Consider the following 26,695-nt stretch of genomic DNA (forward strand, 5'->3'; position numbering starts at 1 on the left):
AATAAGTACTAAAGTTAGAAAGTGTGTATATATCTTGAGGCGGTGTGACTCAAGGCGCGCAAACTACCCAGACTTTATTCATCCAGTATTTTAGAATGAGAGCACTTAACGGCTTCCAACAAACTTTGTGCATAATTTAAAATTTTTTCTAGTTGATACCACTCGCAGCATACTGAGCAGCAGTTTCTCAGGTATTATATTTTCGGAATTCATGCATAACTGCACCACCAACTCTCTTCGCAATACATTTTGCAGAATGTATCCATACATACCACTGAATGAACGTGTATAACTGCAACACTACACGACATACACTTCTGGAAATGGAAAAAAGAACACATTGACACCGGTGTGTCAGACCCACCATACTTGCTCCGGACACTGCGAGAGGGCTGTACAAGCAATGATCACACGCACGGCACAGCGGACACACCAGGAACCGCGGTGTTGGCCGTCGAATGGCGCTAGCTGCGCAGCATTTGTGCACCGCCGCCGTCAGTGTCAGCCAGTTTGCCGTGGCATACGGAGCTCCATCGCAGTAACACTGGTAGCATGCCGCGACAGCGTGGACGTGAACCGTATGTGCAGTTGACGGACTTTGAGCGAGGGCGTATAGTGGGCATGCGGGAGGCCGGGTGGACGTACCGCCGAATTGCTCAACACGTGGGGCGTGAGGTCTCCACAGTACATCGATGTTGTCGCCAGTGGTCGGCGGAAGGTGCACGTGCCCGTCGACCTAGGACTGGGCCGCAGCGACGCACGGATGCACGCCAAGACCGTAGGATCCTACACAGTGCCGTAGGGGACCGCACCGCCACTTCCCAGCAAATTAGGGACACTGTTGCTCCTTGGGTATCGGCGAGGACCATTCGCAACCGTCTCCATGAAGCTGGGCTACGGTCCCGCACACCGTTAGGCCGTCTTCCGCTCACGCCCCAACATCGTGCAGCCCGCCTCCAGTGGTGTCGCGACAGGCGTGAATGGAGGGACGAATGGAGACGTGTCGTCTTCAGCGATGAGAGTCGCTTCTGCCTTGGTGCCAATGATGGTCGTATGCGTGTTTGGCGCCGTGCAGGTGAGCGCCACAATCAGGACTGCATACGACCGAGGCACACAGGGCCAACACCCGGCATCATGGTGTGGGGAGCGATCTCCTACACTGGCCGTACACCACTGGTGATCGTCGAGGGGACACTGAATAGTGCACGGTACATCCAAACCGTCATCGAACCCATCGTTCTACCATTCCTAGACCGGCAAGGGAACTTGCTGTTCCAACAGGACAATGCACGTCCGCATGTATCCCGTGCCACCCAACGTGCTCTAGAAGGTGTAAGTCAACTACCCTGGCCAGCAAGATCTCCGGATCTGTCCCCCATTGAGCATGTTTGGGACTGGATGAAGCGTCGTCTCACGCGGTCTGCACGTCCAGCACGAACGCTGGTCCAACTGAGGCGCCAGGTGGAAATGGCATGGCAAGCCGTTCCACAGGACTACATCCAGCATCTCTACGATCGTCTCCATGGGAGAATAGCAGCCTGCATTGCTGCGAAAGGTGGATATACACTGTACTAGTGCCGACATTGTGCATGCTCTGTTGCCTGTGTCTATGTGCCTGTGGTTCTGTCAGTGTGATCATGTGATGTATCTGACCCCAGGAATGAGTCAATAAAGTTTCCCCTTCCTGGGACAATGAATTCACGGTGTTCTTATTTCAATTTCCAGGAGTGTATATTTCAAGAGAAATGACGTCATAAACATTGCGATGCGTGAAAAACTAGCCCTTTTTAAAATGGAGCGCAACTTACTCAGAGTACACTTTCCTGGTGTTCGGTAATGAGCACTTAGCGAATTCCAACAAATTTTTAACACAATTTCAAACGTTCTATGAACTCTTTCTTGTTTGTTTTACCCGACTGACGTTTAATATTTAACACGTTAATTCATTCGTAAAGTAATCAGACGTTTTAAACTTGTTTTACACATAGGAGTTCGAGTCTTTAAAGAATAAGGGGTGCGTGGCTACTGGTGTACAAAGACCGAAAGCATTACTTTTCAAGAACGTCGGAAGCTCTGTTTCAAATAAATGTGTTGTTCAACGAAGGCGGTCTAGGCCATTTCGTTCTCTCTGTATTGAGCCATTTTTCGCAACTAGGCTAAATACAAAAACTCATGACTTCATTGTTAACGTGTAATGTGTTCTTTTCTATGCTTTAGTTAAACATTACTACAATTGATTTTCAGGGCTAATTCAAAATCTGTTATATTAGATTCTTCCATTAGATGTCTAAGCTTATCAGCTTATCTACGTTAGATGGAAACAGTACAATACGAAAAAACAAAGCTAGTTCCGATACGTTACATTAGAACTACCGGAAATAGTTTTAATGACACGCAATCTCCTTGTCTAACTCTTCCACTTTTCAATTTGTTACGATCCTTATGAGGTCCAGTTATAATTTAAGGGCTGTCAACACAGCTTTTATTGACAGTGAGTCGTAAGCCTTTTAAAATCTATAAACCGACACTTTTTACTCATTTGTTTGTTTTATAATTTCGTTGGTGACTTGCAAGTCGTCCATTGTACTGTATCTATTTGTAAACCCATCTTCTTCCTAGCATGATTAAAATCCAAGTTTCTTTTTCCTTACTGTTGATGATAATTTTAGGGACTATTTTGTGAGTTAGGAGCGACAGGCTAATAGATCTATATAGATATTCTGCTACGCACCCCTAACATATCTCGTGGAGTAAACAACGATGCAAATAGTGATAAAATTCTATCAGGCTTCCCGCAGTGTCAAATAGCTTTCACGATGGAGATACAGACAGATGGTGCCTTGCCTTTTCTGCATGCTACCAGTTATCACCACCCTTCGCATAAAAGTTCTGTTCTGAGGGCATTGGTGCATCGAACGGAATCCGTTTCAGATGTTGAAAACCTTTCGAAGGAACTGAACCACTTAGGCGAAGTATTCAAAGAAAACGGCTACAACAACTGCACAGATTTCGCAAGTCATCTCGCCAAACAAACGTAAGCCGAAGGCCCCCGAGGACAACATAAAGAAGATTACGTTATTGCCGTTCTGTGGCTCAATAATAGGTAAGATTAGCCGGCTCCTAAAGAGCCATGAAGTTGATTCGGTCTTTAGAGCACCAGCTAAAATTCTACAACTTATGAGACCTGTGAAAGACGATATAGGTCTCAGAACGCCACGAGTACCGTGTGGGTGTGGACAATTTTATGTCGGACAGACTATACGCACCTCTGAACAGCCCCGTGTACAACAAGAGAGATGTTTTCACCTACGGTATCCTGAGAAATCGGCGGTAGCTAAACATGCCCTAGAAAACGGACACCGTATTGTATTCTCCGTAACATATATTATTACACGGGCTGATAGTTTCTGGCACAGCATGATAAAAGAAGAAATCGAGATAAAAATTCTGATAACGCACTCAATAAAGATGGCGGCCATCGTGATGTTGAAACGGGCGCGGCAAACGCACAACGAAAACATTACCATATTTGGATCTGGAATGAGCACCAGTGACGTCACTAAAGGCAGTGCGACTATAATTAGGACGACAGCAGCAATTATTCGACAGTCACCACCCGACACTGGCCAAGGAGCATTCGGGCAAAAGCTGGTGGGTTGTAAACCAATTGAGGCGGCTCGAAGCCCGAGATTATTGCATTAGTACATATCGCCGCGAAACTATGCATTAGTATGATGATACAAATAACTTTACTATGCGATTAATAAAAGCAGTGGACTATCAGATACGAAGGACACGCTCATAAATCGCTGGAATCACAAGTGTTCCACTACAGACCCCGTATAACCTGTTCAAAAATAAGAAATAAAACGCTCGGTCCACCTCTCTGATTAAAGAGAACCTCGAAGTGGAAGCAATGACTCTTCCGAAAATTGAAATAAAACAAAGCAACCCAAAGGGTCATTCGCCTTGCGGCTCGCTAGTCATACAGCGGTTAGCAGCCAAGATAAACCCTGGCCCACATGCTGGGTCGTTTTTGTTACCCGAACCAATGGCCCCAATACAAAACCGCACACACACACACACACACACACACAAACACACACGTTCATTTTCTGCTCACGGCTTCAGCAAGCGCACTTACGTCATCACGCATTCCCACGGCCGTCGAAGGCGTTGTTCCCAGGCTCACGTCCCTGACTTGGAGATGACAGGTGCGCGAAAAATTAGCGACGCTCGCGGCAGATTGCATCTGGCCAGGCTGAGACACAGCCATCAGCTTTTCGGGGAAGGCACAAAAGAGGCCGCTGCGGGCGCCTAACGCGGCGAAAATTAACCCATTAGCCGGCGAGAGCCCTGAGCGGTCAGGGCGGTCGTAAATCAGCTTTTGCGCGCCTTTCGATCAGCGCCGTTCCGCCACGAGGTTATAATTTTATTCGCGGACGAGAAATTGGTACAGCGGGCATCGCACCACAGCTCCAAGTGGTAATGACCTTGCGTCTGAGGCGCCAAAATAAGGCTGCCGGACGGGACAGTCTAATTCCTGTTTACGACGTTCCGCGCTCCGTAAATTACGAGGGCACTAAGGAAAGTTCTCCGCCTAGAATATAGATGACGTTGATATGGATGAAGCTTGATTCATGGATAAATATTTCTCAGTTTTCTTCTCACGTCCGATTTGTTTTTGCACTCAAGCTTTCAACAACTTTATCTATCTTAATCGTTTGAAATTAATTTCTCTACCAGTAGGTCGTGTGGCATTTTCGTATGTAGTCGTACCCTTCACAAGAATGGTAGCAGGATAACCCCGACAACTATAAAGACATACCTCTGGTATCTTTCACCTACAATATATTCTCTAGAATAGTTTAGCTAAAGTCATTGACCAACTTGACTCCCGACTAGATGAAATCAGTCTAGCTTCCGAGCTAGTAGATGCAGTACAGAGCAAACAGAAAACCGTAAGACCATTCGTACATAGCGGAGTCGTGGCGGACATCTGTGGGTAGTCATATTAGCCGACGTTCAAAAGACACTTGATTCCATAGACACGAAGACTCGGATCTCCACGTTATGAGGACTGGACCTAGATGAGAAGACCACCATATTCTGAGAGTTTCCCAATTCAGGTGCGAGTTAGGCTGGTATTACACTATCATATTTCTTGGTCAGAGTTGATATGTCAAATATTTATGTCAAATAAATTTGATGGTGTAAGAGGGAACTTAGTCAAATCTCCCCTGTCGTCAAATAAATATGATCAAATCAAGGGCTTCGCAGTAGATTTGATCATAAAAGTCACTTGTCTTCTGTTCACTGCAATGTGAAATGTTACCACTTGGAGCGCTAGCATCGCTGCAGCGTTCTGTCACGAGTAGTATGTTTGTAAACATGGCTGCGAAGTTCAATTCGTGTGTACCGTCAGCTACAAAATTAATAGAAATGTATGAAGCTGATGAGGCGCTTTACAGCGTAAGGCACCGTGAGTACAAAAATAGATTAATAAGACAGGAGAGCCACAAAAAACTGCGGAGGTTATTAGCCGTGAGATACGGCCCAGGTGCACGGCTGACGATAGAAAAAGAAAATTAATGGTCTCCGGTCAAGCTATTCTCACGAGAAAGTGAAAGTACGTATCCTAAGTAGCCCTAAATGGAAAGAAGAAGAAGTCGGCCGAATTGCGTCTTTTAGTAGTTACGAAGTCACGGAACTTCCATGTAATACCATAAATTACCTCGATGTCTGTACTGGAGGAAATATTAGTCCAAAAATATCTTCACGATAGACTATGATCCCAAATTTGTTCCATGTTATGATGATAATTCTTGCACTATAATGTAAGTTAAACATCAAATAGTATTGTAATATGGATTTTTGATTGTGTGTTACATTCAGATGCGTGAAATACAATAGCGAGTGTCACAAAATTCTTAATATTTTAAATTTTTTAGGCGACTGTCGACAGCATCTGGAGAAATGCATAGTAAACACTGTGCTGTCTTACGATATATTTATTCACAAATGGTTTCGATCATTGGTCATCTTCACAGTGGAAAAAAAAGTATTGCGATGTGTGAAGTTGTCATAAAAGTTGTCCTCTGTGAAGATAATCATTGATCGAAATCGGTTGTGAATAAATATATTGTAAGACACCACAGTGTTTACCATGCATTTTTCCAAGTCGTAATATTTTATTGGTTTATCGCCATTGGAAGTTTATCCATAATTAGTGAACCTTCAGTCTGCTCCTTTATGTTTCAGTAGGCGTCTTAAATACGCTAATTAATGGTAACACATTCAGCCGTGTGTTTAAATTTCACTCGTATATCCATCTTTTGTCTCGAATTTCTGGTGGGACAGATGTGGTCAGTACATGAGAATTAATTGTAGCATTATGGTATTATCACTGCATCAGACTTGTCGAAGTAGATTTCCTCTGCTGTAAAGCTATTGCCTATAATTTTCTGAGATGAAAATTGTTATCGTTGATTGTTATTACTGATTACCTTGCAAAGGGTCAAGTAGCAACTGGTGAACGTTATATAGTTGTCAGAATCGATTAAGCGATTTTTTTTTCTATTGAGAGAGGCATGGAAAGAAACTGAAGATAGTGTGGCATCCTCACTTCACTGCTGTAATATATTCAGTGGTTCTACATTAGATCTACAACCTAAGGAACATACATCCACGGCAAAGCTGACAAATTTTATCCTCGATCTCACATTTGTGAAAGGAAACTTGGAGCGATGCAGGTCACAGGTTCTCCAGATGACAACAGTCCGGCTTCGGATTAGCCAAAAGCAGGCTGTCTGCCGGGACAACCTAACTCACGTTTTGGGACTCTAAGGTCCTCAAATTACGGAGCACCCTGAAGGGCGGCCGCAACGGCTTGCATGTGCATCTGTCTCCTCTACAGTTAATTTTAAAATGTGTGCAGTACCTATTGGTCTCCTTTTCGGTTTTAGCTGTATTTACACGCTCCTTTCATTACTAATAATGCCGTCTGACAAGTAACGCCAGAGATTAGTTTGTAACGTATCATCCATGACCACATCCGTGGACTTGTTCTCTTTGTTGCTGTTGGTGGCAGAACCGGTACCTGGTAGGAAGGAGGAGTAGTTTGTCGAACCTAGAGGCTGGAGATGATGGGTTAGATTTTCTTTAATGCTTATAAGTGGATTGTGATTGGAGTATATTATGCTGTCACAAGGGCTAATTAGTTTTCCATGAAGGCATGTTAACACCTGTTGTGAGAGCTGCTGGCAGAAAGCAACACTTTGCAGAGGAGTGTGACTATGGAAAGCAGGATGTGACCAGTCAGAATGCTTGCGTTTTGGTCCTGAGGCCGACCGGCTGAGAGGTTGGAAAGTTTCAACATTTTTGGGGAATTGTGAGATGCATGGAAAACTGTGAGGTTGATAGGCAGCCATCGCGGGTGTAGAAGGCAAGTTTTGGTGTATTGTTTTTAAAGTAAGTGAAGTCTGGTGCTCGTTATCACCCAGGTAATCTTACCAACGTGTAAAAACTATAGGAATCCAAAGTGCGTTACCACTTGCGTGTGTGGAAATTTGTTTTCTAGGCGAGTGCTGCAGTTTGGTGATCGTTCATATGCTTAACAGGAGCCATTAGCTGGCAGCAGGTAGTATTTTGTGAAAGATATGATTAAAGCCAGAAATTTCATTTTGTTTTCGTGAAAACTTGAAGTATGGTGTTCCTATGTGACTGCTTATCTATTGATTTTAAATATCTTGTTTTGTGGTTGTGGAGACTATTGGTAAAAGTTGCTAGAAATGAACTGTAGGCAATGTACAAATATTGTTAGGGTTCACATGGTCCAGTCCAGTGGTCGAATATGAATAAAAATGGCTCTGAGCACTGTGAGACTTAACATCTGAGGTCATCAGTCCCCTAGACTTAGAACTACTTAAACCTAACTAACTTAAGGACATCACACACATCCATGCCCGAGGCAGGATTCGAACCTGCGACCGTAGCGGTCGCGCGGTTCCAGACTGAAGCACCTAGAACCGCTCTGCCACCACGGCCGGCGAATATGAATGAAGTTAGGTGGCTAAGTGACATTTGAGTTTGGAATCTTGACGGATTTAACTCTGTCTCTTGGGTTAAAGCAAACCTGGTTTTCGTAGTACGAAGTGCTAAGAATTAGCCAAGGCCTGCCAGTTAACATACACTATTAAATTTTAGAGCAACACTTGGCATAATTTGTGCTCCGCACTATGCATTGCTGACAAGGGAACCTCCCCATCGAATCCCCCTCAGATTTAGTTATAAGTTGGCACAGTGGATAGGCCTTGAAAAAATGAACACAGATCAATCGAGAAAACAGGAAGAAGTTGTGTGGAACTATGAAAAAATAAGCAAATTATCAAACTGAGTAGTCCATGTGGAAAATAGGCAACAACAAGGAAACAGCAAGCTCAGAAGTACCGTGGTCCCGTGGTTAGCGTGAGCAGCTGCGGAACGAGAGGTCCTTGGTTCAAGCCTTCCCTCGGGCGAAAAGTTTAACTTGTTATTTTCAGTTTATGTGACATACGCTTATGTTTTCATCACTTTTTTGGGAGTGATTATCGCATCCACAAGAAAACCTAAATCGGGCAAGGTACGAGAATCTTTTTACCCATTCGCCAAGCGTACAAGTTAGGTGGGTCGACAACATATTCCTGTCATGCGACGCACATGCTGTCACCAGTGTCGTATATAATATATCAGACGTGTTTTCCTGTGGAGGAATCGGTTGACCTATGACCTTGCGATCAAATGTTTTCGGTTCTCATTGGAGAGGCACGTCCTTTCGTCTACTAATCGCACGGTTTTGCGATGCGGCCGCAAAACACAGACACTAAACTTATTACAGTGAACAGAGACGTCAATGAACGAACGGACAGATCTGTTTTTTTTTCATAGTTCCACACAACTTCTTCCTGTTTTCTCGATTGATCTGTGTTTAGTTTTTCATTGTGCCAACTTATAACTAAATCTGAGGGGGTGCGATGGGGAGGTTCCCTTGTAAGAGTTAGTGAATTCTGGCCGCGTCCGCAAGAGAGGCTTCGAGTACGCCGCGGACGCAAGACCGAGAAACACTTCAGTCTGCAGCAAGCGTGTTACTTCCGGGCACCAGCCAACGAAACGGTTTCTTGAGCAATGTGAACCTGTTCTCACGATGCGCAATCATTGTGTCAGCTTTTATCTACCAATAATAGATTCTGGACAGCATTCTCATTTTCACATAAAACGAAACACCTATCACGAATAACCACTCATAACTAATCTGAAAGAGCTCAACTGGTTTGTCTTCCGCCTATGGTCAGCTTCCGCTTGAGACGGGTATTATAATTTACAATTTTTTCATTCAGCTATTCATAGAGCCACCTCCACACCCCTTTCTTCTGCAAATCTCAAATCTGAAATCAATCTGATTAAAATAGTGGCTGTCAATAATGGCTATGATCCTTCCATAGTAGCAGTATTTTTAGTAGGAAAAACAATAAGAGTCACTGCCCTAGGCCTTTCTAATAACGAACCTAATGAAAAGAAAAAAAATTTCTCCATACCATTTCTGGGTCCAATTTCTTACAGAATACAGCGTTTACTTCGAAATAAATATAACTGTAGAGTAGCCTTCTTCGCTAATAATTCTTTAAAAAGTAATATCATACATAACTTGAAACCTACGCTTTCCCTTTGCATAATTCTGGTGTCTATAAAATTATTTTCGGCAATTGTGGCCTATTACATAGGCCAAATAGGCCAAGCTATTGCGACAAGATTCAAAGAACACCTTCTCGGCAAAAAAGGGCACCAATGTTCATAATTCAACTTTCGTTGACCATTTCTTAATCACAGGGCATAATCCTAAAGATGTAAAAGACGTATAGATCTTGCACTCGGAGAAAAAAAGCTTTAGGCTTAACATCTTAAAAGAGCTAGAGATTTTTAAACACCTATCTCTGAAGAACGTTCTTATTCTGAACGAACAGTTGAAATTCCGCAATAAAAACATTTTTCAAGGTGTGGAGCCGCTAATTAAAAATGGTCTGAATGGCGATACTTTCCTCAATGTAGAATCTTTCCTTTACAGTTCCACATTTTTATGTATATTTGAATTATATTTCATTTATAAAATAAGACCGTTACGGTATGTTACAATTTTCCTCCACTGATCCCTGTTATTGCCTGTAATGTTAAATTGTCTATACAGTGCCTCAGTTGCTCTTGTCAGTAATTCGATCACTTTTTGCTAGGTGGCGCTAATCTGTTTTCGTGTCCAACTCGTGGCTGCCTTGGCCGTCTGCCGTCTAGTCTGGCGGTAGCGGCGGTTTGATGCAGTTTGGCTCTAAGCGACCTCGTGACTGCCATTGTATGTCGATGGAACATTTTATTCCAATTGACGAACATGTTACATTTTTACAGTTTAATTTTTATTCTTGTGATTATTTCAATTTGACAAGAGCTTTTTTGGCTCAGATTTTTTTCACGTATGGTGTGATTATATGTAAGTACACTGCTTGTGGAGTATATGGAACTAATCCTATTAATTATATTGTATTATTGAGGCATGTCATTATATTTTCTAGGTAATCCTACGTAATTTTTATTATGATGAAGCCGGCCGTTGTGGCCGAGCGGTTCTAGGCGCTTTGGTCCCGAACCGCGCTGCTGCGACGGTCGCTGGTTCGAATCCTGCCTCGGGCGTGGATGTGTGTGCTGACCTTAGTTTAGTTAGGTTTAAGTAGTTCTAAGTCTAGGGGACTGATGACCTCAAATGTTAAGACCCATAGTTTTCAGACTCATTTGAACCAATCTAATGAAGACCGCCTTAGAGCTGTCGAAACCATGGTCAATTTAACAGCAGTTTTATGCAGCCGAGGTGACTATACGTACATTCTGTAATTAAGTTAACGTACGATTGCTGGAATTCAGTGTATAACAATGTTTAATATTTTAATTTACAATGCGTAAAATACTTTACGCTAGAAGAAACGTGGAAACTTCAGAAAAAAAACACTGTTCCGGGTAAAGCTCTGAATCTTCCAGCGCTGTTAAATTACCTGTTTCCTTGACGTAACAAATTAACACATTGTGTCGAAATTCACAGGACACATTCTGTAGCATCCTATCCATGGAAATTAAGTCAGTGACAGATTTGTTTTTAGTTTTCCATATTTTACACCTCATAATCACACAGTCGTCATCTTCCGACAATCAATAGATGAAAGTAAGAGACAAAAAAGATTCGATAAAATCTGCTAAGAAACTACTGTATTTCCATTATGATAAAAGAAAGATTGTACCTATAGGCACATGCTGCAAGCCGTGACGTGACGTACTCTTTGCGATGTACAGAATTCTAAAGGCAACAGTAAGCAGAAGTCGAGATTTTATAGGCAGAGTTTCTATTCATACATATCTATAATCGGAAGGAACAGTTACTTTGCCGGATTTTGTAGTTACATTTTTTATGTAAAAAGTTTTAAAAATGGTTAAAAATCATGACACATTACTCTAACGAATGTACCTATAAATTCTTCCGAAGCAGGTATTGCTTTCGCTTACATGCGTATGTATGAATAGTCAAAGACACGTTTTGACAGTTGATGCAGCAACAGTGACAGCTGCTTGAATATCAGTACCACATATCAAGAAAGCAGCTGTGAGAAGCAGGTTTACACCACAGTGTGATACATGTGTTCTTGATTACGAATTAACCGTTGGAGGCGGAGCCCGTGTCGGTATATATCATGAAACTCTCGAATAGTAACCAGGCTAGGGGCGGAATCGCAGAGTTTAACGACCTCATCCAGTCGACCGATAACTGTCAGCAGTGTCGTATGTCCTCTAAACCTTAAACATTCGATAGAAAGGGACAAAATGAAAGTTCGAAAATGAACAGGCAAAGGAAGAAGTTTATGGCACAAAAGGCTTTCACATGGGTGACATCTGCTTTGGCAGCCAGGAAAAGTTAATTCACTGACGAAGGCGCAGTAAGGCTATGAGAATTTTAATGTTGAACCAGCTATACTTGTCGACGATTTTAGCTTGTCACATTGTAACTAAGATGAAAAGATGTAAAAATGGGCCATAACGGCTAAAGCCTGTGTACGCCTACATTAAATCGCAGTTGACACTGATGTCAGTACTCAGCTATTAATACGAATACTTCAAATTTGTTTCCATTTCGACTGCTTATTTGAATAAAACACGCTGAGTTTTTATTTGTGCAATTAATGGGTAGACATTAGTTACGGGATAAGAGACACTCCTGCCATAGCGATGAACTAATATGAAGTAGAGAGTCATCTATCTGACAATATTATTCGATTTTCAGTTTCACTATTATAGAACGCAATAAAATATCATGTTGACAAATAAAACCGATAATATTCCACTATACAGTGGAACAGATTTAAACAGTCACTTTAATTTTGTTGATGCTATTCGTTTTAATACCAATACGCATATTTTTATTGATTGAGAAACTGGATTTTTGCGTGCAATATTTCTGGCAATAGAAAATGTCAATAAGTTAGCAACAATCAGCATTAGAAAACCAACTGACAAAACGTACGATGCAAAAAGTATAGCTTCGGCTTATGAATGAAAAACGCGGTAGGGAAGTAATATATGTAGTTGCGGTTAAATCCGCACGTAACAATAATTTATATGCAAGCACATTTTTCTTCCAGTGGTTACGACGTACAGCGCAAAATATAAACACTGAAACAAAGAGGCTGACAGTGGCTGTCGATGGCGCTAGACCGTTTAACTGCCAGAGAAAACCGGCCCCGGAAGCGTCTATTGCCCATTGGGAGGATGTTTACTTTACTGGAGACTTCAATGCACGATACAGACAGGAACGCGAAAAAAGTGCGAGTACAATATCTCACTATATTAGGCGCCAATGTATTCTCTGGCAGAGAAAGGAATATTTTGGTTTATCAAGTGACCTGGATGTGGTTGGTTGGTTGGTTTGTTTGTTTGTTTAAAAAGGGTGTGAAACGGACCAAACTGCGAGGTTTGCACCACAGTGTGATACATGTGTTCTTGATTACGAATAACCGTAGAACAACTACCCAGGGGAAAGAAGAAAGCAAAGAAGACGTACGGCACAATAACAGGAGAAAGGAAGAACGAGAAGAATCGACAGGAGGGCAACAAACACTACAATAGACAAAACAGGACAAGAAAACCAGAGAGACGGAAGAAACAGGGAGAAGAGACTAAAAACAAGGAAGCATATTACCATGGCTGGCTGACCATGAGAGTAAAAAAGGAGAAGCCAGCCACTCTGCAACACATTAAAACCTCCACCCTAAAAGCCCTAGGGTGGAGGACACAGAGGGAAAAAGGACGTGCGCTAAAACTCAGAGCAAATGATAAAACCCACCCGCATGAATAAAACGTAAAACTAGAGATGCTATTGAGGCATCGTCGCCCAACACCGAAGGTAGGGTGCTGGGAAAGTTAAAAGTCCGCCCCAGAGTGGCTAAAAGCTGGCAGTCGAGCAAGAGGTGGGCGACTGTCATTTGGGAGCCACACCGACACTGAGGTGGGTCCTCGCGACGGAGGAGGTAACCATGTGTGGTGAGCCACGTATGGGCAATGCGGAGCCGACCAAGTACAACTGATTCCCTGCGAGAAGCACGCAGGAAAAATTTCCACACATTCGCAGTCTCCTTAATTACACGCAGTTTGTTGTGTAAAAGCTCTTGGTTGACGAGTTGCACCATACACCTCTCGTTCCATCACATCCCACACGTTCTCGATTGGAGACAGTCCTGGAGATCGTCCTGGTCAGGAAAGTGTTGCAGAGCACGTTGAGTTTCACGGGCAGTGTGGAGCAATACATCACTTTCCTGCTGCAGGAACGTCAAAAGAACGGGTCTGACAACATTCTGTACGTACCACGCGCTGGTTAGCGTCCATTTCAGCGGCGCCAAAGGTGAATGAGAGCTTTAGTTTACCGTATCCCAGACCATACAGCCTGGAGTGTGGTCAGTGTATCTTGGGTGAATGAATTCTACGAGAAAGCGATCGTCAGGGTTACGTCGTACATGCAAACCATCATCACTTGCGTGCAGCCAGAATCTGCTTTCATCGCTGAAGACCACGTGAAACGTCCCCTTTGAACAATTCTACACGACTGTCCTTAACCTGACACACAATATTTTGTTAGCGCAACGCAATCTGACTTTCACAATTCCCTACAAAAGAATGGCCCTGACTAACATTAAACTATACCTTTCACAAATCACTTACCTCACAAAAATCTTCGCTGCTCAAGCTACTGCAATACAGCGAGCGCCACTATTGCGCCACTATTGCCAGCTAAATAAAAGATTCAAACTATGGAAGGCACTAACTACTGATAGGGATAGTTAGCAAATGAAAGATATTAATAGAGAACAAACAATGTATTTACCTTGATATCATCATATATAAATATAGCAGTTCATGAAAAATTACAAATCTCCGCCATCTCTCTCCCCACATCCACCACTGCTGGCGGCTCACCTCCAACTGCGCAACGCTACGCGCTGTTCACATCCAGCTGCCGCTGCCCAACACTACAATGGCAGACAACAATGCAAACTAGCCACAGACTGCACACAGCACAGCCAGTGTTTTCATATTGAGCGCTACGTAACGTTGCCAATAAGAAAACATAAACAGCCTACTTACATAGCCCCCATGCTACCCACAAAAATTTTTACAAATGGTGTTGGGCACTGGCCAATACAGATTTGACAAAAATTTTTCACAATTACAGTAACAAAGATATAAAATGCACACACTTATTGATACATTGTTGGTCAAAAGCTAAAAAGTTCTCACAGTCCATAAAGACAGTCCACATTGTTCATCACAGTGAAACTGCCGTTTCTTTTCTCAAAGTCTGAGCAGTAAAAGACAATGCACACGGAAGTAGTGGATTTCCATGCCGTCTTGAAGAAGTAGTGTTGTCCTTCCAACGGAAAGACAGTGCTGACTCTTGACAAGCTGACAGGTAATGGGCCACAACAGAGCAAACCCACAGCAGAGTTCATTCGACGTTTTGAAGAATATTGGTAGGTAGGTCATCACAGAGTAGACCCACCGTAGTCCTGGTAGAGATTACGATATTGGTGGGCCACCAGAGGTGCAGACCCACTGCAGTCCTTGTAGAAATAATGGTATTGGTGGGCCACCAGAGGTGCAGACCCACTGTAGTCCTTGTAGAGATTACGGTATTGGTGGGCCATCGAAGGTGCAGACCCACTGTAGTCCTTGTAGAGACGGCCAGCAGCCATCTGTTGCGACTGTGCAGGTGCATAATCACCATTGAAGAGTCTTGCGGATAATATAGCAAGTCCATAAACCATCACTTGTGCACTCACAAAGTTTTTGGAATTGTCCTTAGAACCAGCAATGCTGTTATCCAGTCCCTTGCTGAATCATTAACACACGTGCAAACACTAACAGTCCCTACTTCTCACATATTGTCCGTATACTATGACCAACAGAAACGTGTGCAGTGAAATGGAACTTACAAGTTACTTAATTTGATGAACTGGTGTCTATACAACAATAAATTTACAACATGAAAATACAATTACAAAGGTACAAAATACATCATTAAAGAACATAACAATACAGATAACATTTGTAGTAAAACAGGCGTTACAAAAGAATAGAAATAGACATATACGTCAGTGTTACAGGAATTATGACATGAGTACATACATAGAAGATCAGAATAACTTTTGGAACATCAACTTTACACATGAGTATTAAACAGAACGGAATTAGTAATGTCTAACATCTTTACAAAGTAAATAACATATTATTAATGCCAATTATATTCGAGGATAACAGTATTCCTCATCATAGTGAATGTAGCTTAATATTAAAAGAAGAAAAAATTCTATGAAACTACACAGAGACAGGAAGAAAACAAATACACAAGGGTACACAAACATATAGTGGGATAACACCAATAGGAAAGGTCAGGGTTCGTTTGCAGTGTAACATTTGGTACTGCAGTCCAACCCAAAACTTCATATATCTTTCCTCTTATTTCATCCTTTGTTTCCACCAAAAAAATTCTATCTAAGCATGCTTTCTGTATTCTGTTCATATTTCTTACAAAATAATTATTTCTGATTGTACAATACTCATTTAGGCCCAAACCGTTTTCATGTAACTTTCAAAGCATTCTTCCCCTATTCTCCATAGTTCGTTTCTTATATAGTCTACCCCCTCTTAAGCTAACTTAAATCTACTGAGCTCAGATATTAAACTAAGGGACGAGGCAATGCAGCAGCACAAAACAATTAACACAAACTGCAATGACAAAAAAATTCAAATTTGCAAAGCAAGCAGCATTAAATCTGGCTTAGCAGAGTAACACAAATTAAAATTCAGTAGCATTATGCCTGGCAAACAGCAGCTTATATCTAAACATGACATAGCTCAAGCAGAAAAAATATTACAGTAAAAATAACAATGCAGATAAGGGAAATGTATATTCACATCTTAATATCTATGTAATTAAAGTGGTGCACCACAACAACTTATTGTAAAAGAAATATTACCATGTACTTGAAAAGAAAATTATGTGTTACTGTTACTAGTTCCTTCTTATTGTTCTTTCCTTTCCATGTGCTCCTTTTTTAAAGAATGTGGATCATAAAATAATTATTTAATAGATCTGTTGACAGAAAGTGTTCACATTAGCAAATGCATTTCATTTTATAAAAGCAATGCTGCAACACAGCAGAAAAACAGGTATCAAATGAAATAAGCAATTACGCAAACCAAAGCATAAAAATATCATTCAATAGTCATGTGACATTTCATAAGTTAGTAGAAATTCTCTCAACTCTCGTAGAAAGACGCTTGTCGTAATCAGGTGTGCAGATGTACGAATATTTCCCATCAATTCATAAGCATTTCAGTAATTAGCACAAAGTGCGAGTAATCATATGTTTTCAAGTAACGAGGGTGTCGCATTAGCGATGAAAGGCACACCCTAATGGCTTGTTCTCCAGGTGTTTGACACAGCTGTGTGCCCACAACGCATTACAAAAATCATATGTTTTCAAGTTCGACCGTGTCGTTTTTGCGATGCTTTCTACAAAGGAATGTCAGAAGCGAGGTTAATGGCGTCCCCTTTTTTTTTCTACCTGTGCCGCTGAAAAGGGCTCGCAATAATGGCTTTTTCTCCAGGCGTCTGACACAGCTGGGTGCCCGCGACGCATTACGTGCAGGTGGTCACTTAACTTTTTTACGGAAATATTTACCGCTACAGTGACAGTCTCACATAAAAATATTTCACAGGTCAAGAATTAGCGTTGCAAATCTGTAGAAACAAAATCCTATGAATATAACAGTGTCCAAAAAATGTTCAGTGGCATTGTGATACATTCACACATGATTCACACATGTCATAACTCTTAAAGTACGATTCTTGGTTTCCAACATACTTCTTATTCCTCATATACGGTAGCATCATCTTATTGATCATAAACATATCTCAACAGCATAATACACATCGTCGTTGTAATAATAACATCATAACACCTCAGTCAAATCTCAAAAACGTCGTAGCTTTCTGCAATAATATCAAAACCTAAAAAATATTCTCTGCTCATTTCAATAATGTCATCTACCCCAAACGTACTTTAAAATCATGCTCCCTTACCAAATACATCATTCAAAGCTCTCATAGTATCACAATGGTTCCGAAAAATATGAACAGTTTACAAAGTACAGACAAAATACAATTTCGTAAGTGTGAAGTAATCCAACTCTGTAATTGCGTAAACATATGTCACTGATGTAATAAAAAAAGTTTATCTCTCAGTTAAATGATCAGATAGCTGTGTAATTCTGTGTTAGAGAAATATGGTACCGATGTGTAAAGTTGTATAAGCAAATACCATATTAGCTAGGGTTCCTTGTGGTTGCCACACACATGGTACACAAAGTAAGCGTGTACCCCCCTGAGGATTAATGTAATTATACCCTCAGGTGTTACAGATTACAGCAATGGAATGAAATGTATCACGGAAAACCTTTGTATCATTGTACTCCAAATATCTTTAAAAATAAATATTTTAAGTACATAATCAATCACTCAAATACGTGTCCTGTAGCGCTAAATGTGCGTCTTGTTGTAAGATAATCTCTGTGGAAGTGTCGTAGTTATCGTCCTCCGAAAGCTAAGTTCTGCAGAAGTCAATGTACTTACCTCATGATAAACAAAAGTAAAATGCTTTGTGTATAGATATCGTAGTTATTACGCTTATTGTTGTGATGAAGAAAGTACTGTACTGTAACGTATTGTTGTGCTACGGAAAACCCTGTCTCATTGTAGCTATACTACAAAAGTTACTACTAAAACCTGTTTTACTTTCCAGAAGAATTCAGAAAAACTGTGCAGATATAAAACAGAAACACTGCAAAAGCAACATTGTAAATTGTCACTCATTAGTAGCGTCGTGATAAAATCGTGTAGCTGTCACATAAACTAACCACTCTGTCGTCTGGTATCTCACAGAAAGTACTTTAAACCCAGAATGTATTTTCAAGTAAACCAAAATGTTGCATTAAAATCTCATTAGCAGTACTGGTAAATGTTCTAATCATGCAACTAACAAGCAAGAATGTACATACACAATTACACTGTGTCGTCTGTTCGCAATAACAATGCATTCGTAATTTCTGTTTAAATAAGTTTTCTTGGTTCTTGACTGGATATTTAACTTCAAACACTGTTGCATGGTAACAGTTTCTGAAGCATACTAGTAACGTGAAGTGAAAAGTTTTATGGCAAAGACAAAGTTAAAAAGCAGATTATCTTTCAATAAACGGTTTTACATGTGAAATGTGGTGTAAATCTTTACTCTTCCTAGTACTCAGAGTTTCAACTTGAACGGAATTAGCATGCGGTATACGTCGGTGAGGAGTGCTAAAATTTTTCTCAAGGTTAGCGTCTTATGTTATTTTTCTCGGAGCCAGCGGGCGCACGCGGCTGCCTGCTGTGCGAGTCATTGTCTGTCTCTTTGTTGGCGCGCGCCGTTATTGGGATTAGGAGACCTAGCTTCTACAAATTCACGTTGTCGAAAGTGCCCTGCTCTGTTTGAATCCCGCCAGTTCTGATACAATTCAGGTCTGTCGTTACGAATATATCGTCTGTCGTCATGTCGGTAGATTCCATAGTTTCTTTCTTGTCGGTCACATGGTGGAGAATTTCTCCTTGACTCGTAACTGCGTGCTGATCCGTTGCGTCTAAAAATATTCTGTCTCCCTTGATAATAATAGTTCTGATTACCATATTGTCTGTTTCTATGGTTATCTCTGTCATATTCATTACTACGGAAATGCGATCTTTCTCTGTAACTATTACTCTGCCAATGGTTGTCATATGGGCGGTGTCTGTTTTGGTCACGATTTGCGTTGTAAGAATAGGCTTGTCGTGGCCAGTTATTGTTTCTGTCGTCACGGAATTGTGACGGATGTGACCTGTAATTGTTGTGTCCTTGTTTTCGCGTTCCGCGATTATCAGTGTCAATTTCTAGTTCTTGTAACAGTCCCTGAAAAGCTTCAATGTCGTCTTTGCAACGTCCTGCTAAAATAATATGTCGTAAATGTTCAGGTAATTTGATTAAGCAAATGCGGATGAGTTCTGAGGGGCTGTATGGGTTTGTCAGGTACTGATTCTTGTGCAACATGTCTTCAAAATATTTCACAAGACTGGAAAATTCAGACTGTTCAAAGTGTTTCATCATCATGATGCTATGTTTTACACGGTCTTGTGTGGCTTGAGACCAATATGCTGAGAGGAAGGCATGGTAAAACTCTCCTTCACTGTGGCAATCGTGAATTACCGATCGCATTCTTACAGCTGGTTCATTCTCCAAGTAGCCACACATAAATTCTAATCTGTGTTCTAACGACCAGTTGGGAGGAAAACAATGAGAGAATTGATGGAGCCACGCTTGTGGATGAATGTCATTGGCAGAATTCTTAAACGTTTTGAATTTACGTGTAGTAATGAACAGCTTATAGTCAAAATAATCATGTCGGCGAGTCGCATGTCGGTCATTGTTACGTCGCTTCGGCGGTTCCAACTCAAAATTCGGTGCACATTGCCGATTTCTTTCATAACTTCCGAAATGCCCTATGTTATTATTTTGTGGCTGTTCCGTATTTCTATGTCCCTCTTCCCTTATTGGGGCGCGAGTGTCCTCTGAAATACGTAATTCTTGTATTACCTGTGTTAGCTGATCTTGTATTTCCCGGATTTCTCTTTGGTGTTGCGTATCAATTTGATTCAGATTTTGTTTCAGTTTCCTAATTTGTTCGCTCTCTTCTGTGTTATTAAAGACTACCGGTTTTGTGTCATTCAGATTATCATCTACCTTCGTAGATAAATTATTTAGCTGATCCGAAAGTTCAACTACTTTCTCTGATAATGAACTAATTTCCTCCATGTGTCTTTCTACTGTGTCCTTTAAGTTTTCCTGAGTTTTTGCAAGTTGCGTAACCGAATCGGTAGATGCAACTGAGTCAATTTTAGCTTGCAAGGTCTCATGATTTTCATGAACAATAATTTGCAGTTCTTTTATGGCTGCTTCGTGATTCTGTAATGCATTTTCATGCCGCGAAAAAATAGGTTGAAAATGCTCACAAATTTGTGTTTTTACGTCGTTACAGACTTTTTGACATTTCGATTCGATTTTATGTAACTCAGTAGTTAAATCTTCACGTGTTTGTTCAAGTGTGGTGTCTAACTTTTGAAGATTTTGTTCCATTGTGTCTAACTGTTGCTGTGTTTGTCTCTGGTGTTGTTCCATTGTGTCTAACTTTTTAAGATTTTGTTCCACTGTGTCTAACTTTTTAAGATTTTCTCCCATTTGTTTCTGATTTTGTTCAAGTGTTGTGTCTAACTTTTGTAGCTTTTGTCCCATTTGTTGCATTAACTGTAATAACAATGCACTGGTGTCTGAAACATGTTCCTCAGTGCTTTTCGGCAGTGAATTTGCACTGGCAACATTGACATTTTGACATGCAGAAAATGTGTCTTGACTTATTTGAGAAAACGGCGAGAACCCAAAACCTGAGTCTACAGTATTCGCAAAATTGTGTCCTGTCATTCCCGATTCCTGAGGCAAGCTGTTGCCGACCGATCGATCGATAATGCGTCCCTCTTCACTAATTGTTTCACTGTCCACGCCATTGTTTGCCGCCCGCTCCATTTCCCTATGCACGATTACCAAATTAATACTTTGAACATCAGTTAATTCATTACTCGGTGGCGCTAACACACTGCTTTCATTTTCACTGTCATTTCTCAGTTTACTTTGGAGCCTAGTATTACGTTTTTCACACGCCATTATTGTCACAATATTTCACACGACAACGCAGAAAAGCACAATTTGAAGAGCAAAAATAAGAGAACACATTAACATAGCACTGAAAATAATATTTAGTTAATTGCAAGCGCAGCTGCGAAAAACTTGCTGCAAATCTACATGCATGCCACAACTGTTTTACTGCACAACAATGAAAAACTACAACTACAAAGGAAATTCTCTCTATAATTACGCGCTAGCAATAAACAAAATCTACACTAATTACACAAACTACAAGAAAAAATCAGAAGATTCCAGTGAGGTATCCTCGGCTAAGGGTCGACATATGAAACGTCCCTTTTGAACAATTCTACACGACTGTCCTTAACCTGACACACAATATTTTGTTAGCGCAACGCAATCTGACTTTCACAATTCCCTACAAAAGAATGGCCCTGACTAACATTAAACTATACCTTTCACAAATCACTTACCTCACAAAAATCTTCGCTGCTCAAGCTACTGCAATACAGCGAGCGCCACTATTGCGCCACTATTGCCAGCTAAATAAAAGATTCAAACCATGGAAGGCACTAACTACTGATAGGGATAGTTAGCAAATGAAAGATATTAATAGAGAACAAACAATGTATTTACCTTGATATCATCATATATAAATATAGCAGTTCATGACAAATTACAAATCTCCGCCATCTCTCTCCCCACATCCACCACTGCTGGCGGCTCACCTCCAACTGCGCAACGCTACGCGCTGTTCACATCCAGCTGCCGCTGCCCAACACTACAATGGCAGACAACAATGCAAACTAGCCACAGACTGCACACAGCACAGCCAGTGTTTTCATATTGAGCGCTACGTAACGTTGCCAATAAGAAAACATAAACAGCCTACTTACACACGGTGCGCCATTCCATCTACCAGGTGATCCTCTGACGGCACTAGTGTAGCCGTGCACGTCGATTCTGTGGCGTGAGTGGAAGACGGGCTAGAACTGGGCGTGCCTACAGTCCCACTGGCAATAATAGGTTTGCAACAGTTCGTGTTGACTTGTCTGGACTCGCAAGCCCACTTACCTGCGCTGTGGTGGCTGTACGACCTGCAATTGCTGCCCTTACATACAACGATCCTGGCCGCCGTCTGTGCTACTTGGACATCCAGAACCTCGTCAATGGGTATGAGAATGTTCACGTGACCACTGACACTGATGTCGTTGCACAACTTACGCAGCTTCTCCAACTCATATGGCAGTTCTCCAAAAGGAGGACCATTCCCCTGCTCGGAAGGCCACAGTCTGACCCCTTTAAAACTCGCTCAGTTGGCTGTAGGAAGCAAGAGTGCGTCTCTGTGGCATGGTAGTCTACTTTCTTCACACGTTTGCGCCATACTGAGCCTTCTGGATGCGGCCAATCCCTATTAAAGGGAAGACACAAATGGCGCTCTGGTAGCTATGCCATTACGTTGTCTGTTGGTGAACGACGCTGAAATCACTATCAGAATATCTACTATCAGCCGGGTGACATATTCCGTCATCAGATAATAATCGACGTCGTTTTTCTAGGTGTGGTGTGCGTACTGTAAGACCTTCAGTACACACACCATCACATTATTTGACTTGTCGTTCTAACGAAGTAGGCGAGTGTCAGCAATGTGTCTCGTGGTCTTATCGTGGCGTGTTTATCTTCTGCTGTTAGGTCAGACCATAGAAATGCCACTTGCACGCTTAGAGTAGCAGATTGACGGTGACCAACTTTAAACAAATGGTTCAAATGGCTCTGAGCACTATGGGACTTAACTGCTGTGGTCATCAGTCCCCTAGAACTTAGAACTGCTTAAACCTAACTAACGTAAGGACATCACACACATCCATGCCCGAGGCAGGATTCGAACCTGCGACCGTAGCGGTCACGCGGTTCCAGACTGAAGCGCCTTTAACCGCATGGCCACACCGGCCGGCAACTTTAAACAGAACTTGATTAATTTTCACACACACATTTATTAAAATAATAACAAGCATAAAAATTACTTAACTTGGTTCTGGGTGCTATTTACAATTGACAATCTGAAGTTCCCTTGGTATTGGTACGTTAATCTTATTCTCACATATCTCTGATACTTGACAAAAGTGTCTATACATTTATCTTCATGGCTATGTACAGGAATATGATAATCTTACTAGGCCAGACTGAAACTTGACTATAGACTGGTACAGACTAATGTAGACTGGTACAGACAGGTGCAGATAAATGTAGACTAATGCAGACTAACTAATCGGAGGTCTGTACACTCGTTATAATACCTTGCATGTTCATGTATCACTGCGCGAGTGTGATCCGCGAGGAGAAAAGGTTCTACGTTAGCAGCAATCTCATTGGCTGCGTTACATATTAATACGCGGATCAGTGGAAGCAAAATTTGGTCCGTCTCTATGGCAGCGCCATCTCATAGTGCGGAGACGGACGAGCGCTGCGCCTGCGCTGTAGTGCTTAGCGGGGCGCGCTCTAGTGGGAAAGTTGTGTACGCGCTGACTACGCGGAACTATGTACACAACACTAGGTGCAATAATTTTTTTCTGGTAGTGTATTTCGACTCTAGCACTGCTCACGAAGACCCAAAGCAAGACAGCAGGTCTCGACAACGAATCTGGCTGAGCGAAATCGTCCAGAGGCAGTCAGGAGCAAGTCAAAAATTGGACGTCACTATGGCGACTTGTATGTTCCTAAACTATCCCAGTAATCCTATTGGAAAAAGGGACCTACAGTTTACTTTGGAACCTGAACGACATGTCGTTCCTGGTGAATCTTCACCTCATTGAGAGGTGAAGGCTAAGCTAAAGGTAAATGGAAATATTTCGGGATTCGATCGCTCAACCTTCCTGTTTCCAGGCATACGCTTTACGGCTAGCCCACCTAGTCCGATGATTGACATTAGAAGATACTGGATAAGCGTAGGTGCTGCTGATCTGCTTGATGTGGGTGCTCTGTGACAGGTTATGTCATCCAGAATGAGATTTTCACTCTGCAGCGGAGTGTGCGCTGATATGAAACTTCCTGGCAGATTAAAACTGTGTGCTGGACCGAGACTCGAACTCGGGACCTTTGCCTTTCGCGGGCAAATGCTCTACCAACTGAGCTACCCAAGCACGACTCACGCCCGTCCTCACAGCTTTACTTCTGCCAGTACCTCGTCTCCTACCTTCCAAACTTAACAGAAGATCTCCTGCGAACCTTGCAGAACTAGCACTCCTGAAAGAAAGGATACTGCGGAGACATGGCTTAGCCACAGCCTGCACTTGCCTGCGAAAGGCAAAGGTCTCGAGTTCGAGTCTCGGTCCGACACACAGTTTTAATCTGTCAGGAAGATTCAGGTTATGTCATATTTGTAGTTCCTGTTTGCGGCGGAGCTGCTATACTTATGATGTCCATGGTCTCTGCCATCGATGCGTCTTCGTCTATTTATGGAAAGGATACAAGGAACATAGCGTGTACTACACTAGAATGCCTTGCTATTTTCAACAATCTTAGTTCTCGTGCTGCTTTATTGTCTGAATGTTCTGAGAATATTGGAAGTTTAGGCTATATGTGTGAAAATACAAACACTAGCCGTAAGCTTTTTTTTGGGGGGGGAGGTTGTGGGGGGGGCGGGGAGGGGGGGGGGTGCGGGTTCGAGGGAAGGGTGGGGAGAGGATGCGGTCCTGACCCCATTAACCAACGTCAGATCCTCATCTGGTCAAGCGTACACCCATTTTCAGCGAGGAAACAGGCGTCAGTTCCTATTTCCAAAAGTTCCTACCAGGAAGTTCACAGAAAACTTCTCGGGCTGTCAAGCAGCGTGACTCTGCCGAATGTGAGAGGCAGCGCAGTGCGACGGAGTGGTGTCTGGCCAGGGGACGGGTCTCCCACTGGACGACGGGACCTTCGGGGGAAAGCCGGTCCTACTCCAGCACTCCAGACCTCTCCGCTCCGCTCCGCTCCTCTCCAGCGTCTGTTTGTAATTAATGTTTGCCTTTCGGTAAGTCAGTGTCTCTGTTTATGAGACTGCATTCCGCGGGAGAAAGCCGCTGCTATTTGCATGGCTGGTGACTGCCGGAAGGGTGGGGGCATTGCCACGGCGCGAACACGCACGCCGCGCTGCCGGCCGCGGGCTCCACGCCCCACTTTGGCCCTGCCGCGCATGCGCCGTACGTCCTTCACCGGCCTTCACCGCCGCACCCAAGTTCTTGCAGCGAAGGACGTCGTATGTGCAACAGCGTTCGTTAGAATTGCAACATGTACAAACGAGGGCCCGAATCAAACATACTCGCAGGATGTGTACAGCTGTGTACCAGCTGTAATTGACTAACTTTATGGGCCTCCTACACACTGTTCAGAGTTACTTTAGGACAGACAGGCATGAACGCATGGAAGTGCGAAGAAGAGTTGCCACATTCCGCACGAACATGCCCGCAATCCCATATTTGATTCCAGTCACTCAATCTCGCAAAGTATTCAGTGTCCAAAGATTGAAAAGGCAGTAGTGTGTTTTGGAAGAGAGCTACAGGCTTCTCACTTTAGTTTTATTCACAACAATAAACCTTTAAGATGGCGTACGGGAAGTTTACGAAAATATATTTTTTGATGACGCTATTGAATTTTCTATAAGTGAGGAACCTTATTGACTGGAGATGGGTGAACACATTATGCAAACGTAATGTTAAGAATAAATCTCAATTTTCGCGACTATTAACGTGATCGTTAGAGGCTTCCAGCACAAGATAATTTGAGATAAGCGTTACGCATTATATTGCAGTCGAGGGTCGAGATCTAATCCGTCGCTCATTTGGTTTCATGACGAGAAACATGTCCCTCGATTTACGTCGAAGAGCCAAAGAAACTGGTACACCTGCCGAATATCGTGTAGGGCCCCCTCGAGCACACAGAAGTGCCACTACGCGACGTGGCATGGACTCGACTGATGTCTGAAGTAGTGCTGCAGGGAACTGAGACAATGATTCCTGCAGCGCTGTCCACAAATCTGTAAGAGTACGAGGGATGGAGATCTCTTCTGAACAGCACGTTCCAATGCATCCGAGATATACTCAATAATGTTCACGTCTGCGGAGTTTGGTAGCCAGCGGAAGTGTTTAAACTCAACAGTGTTCCTAGAGCCACTATGTAGCAATTCTGTACGTGTGGGTGTCGCACTGTCCTGCTGGAATTTCTCACGTCCGTCGGAATGCGCGGCTGTTTACGTATATGTCACCTGTCATATCTAGACGTATATGGGGTCCAATATCACTCCACCTACACACGCCTCACACCGTTACAGAGCCTCCACCAGC

The 26,695-nt window shown here is 42.5% G+C and overlaps 1 non-coding gene across 1 annotated transcript; it reads right to left on the reverse strand.

Moving 5' to 3' along the window:
- Positions 1-24,443: 24,443 nt before the first annotated feature.
- On the reverse strand, positions 24,444-24,518 carry Trnas-cga (transfer RNA serine (anticodon CGA)). Its single transcript has one exon. It is a non-coding gene; the product is annotated as a tRNA-Ser (tRNA).
- Positions 24,519-26,695: the final 2,177 nt, after the last annotated feature.

Source organism: Schistocerca serialis, chromosome 7 (genome assembly GCF_023864345.2).
Source record: "Schistocerca serialis cubense isolate TAMUIC-IGC-003099 chromosome 7, iqSchSeri2.2, whole genome shotgun sequence".
Taxonomy (NCBI): domain Eukaryota; kingdom Metazoa; phylum Arthropoda; class Insecta; order Orthoptera; family Acrididae; genus Schistocerca; species Schistocerca serialis.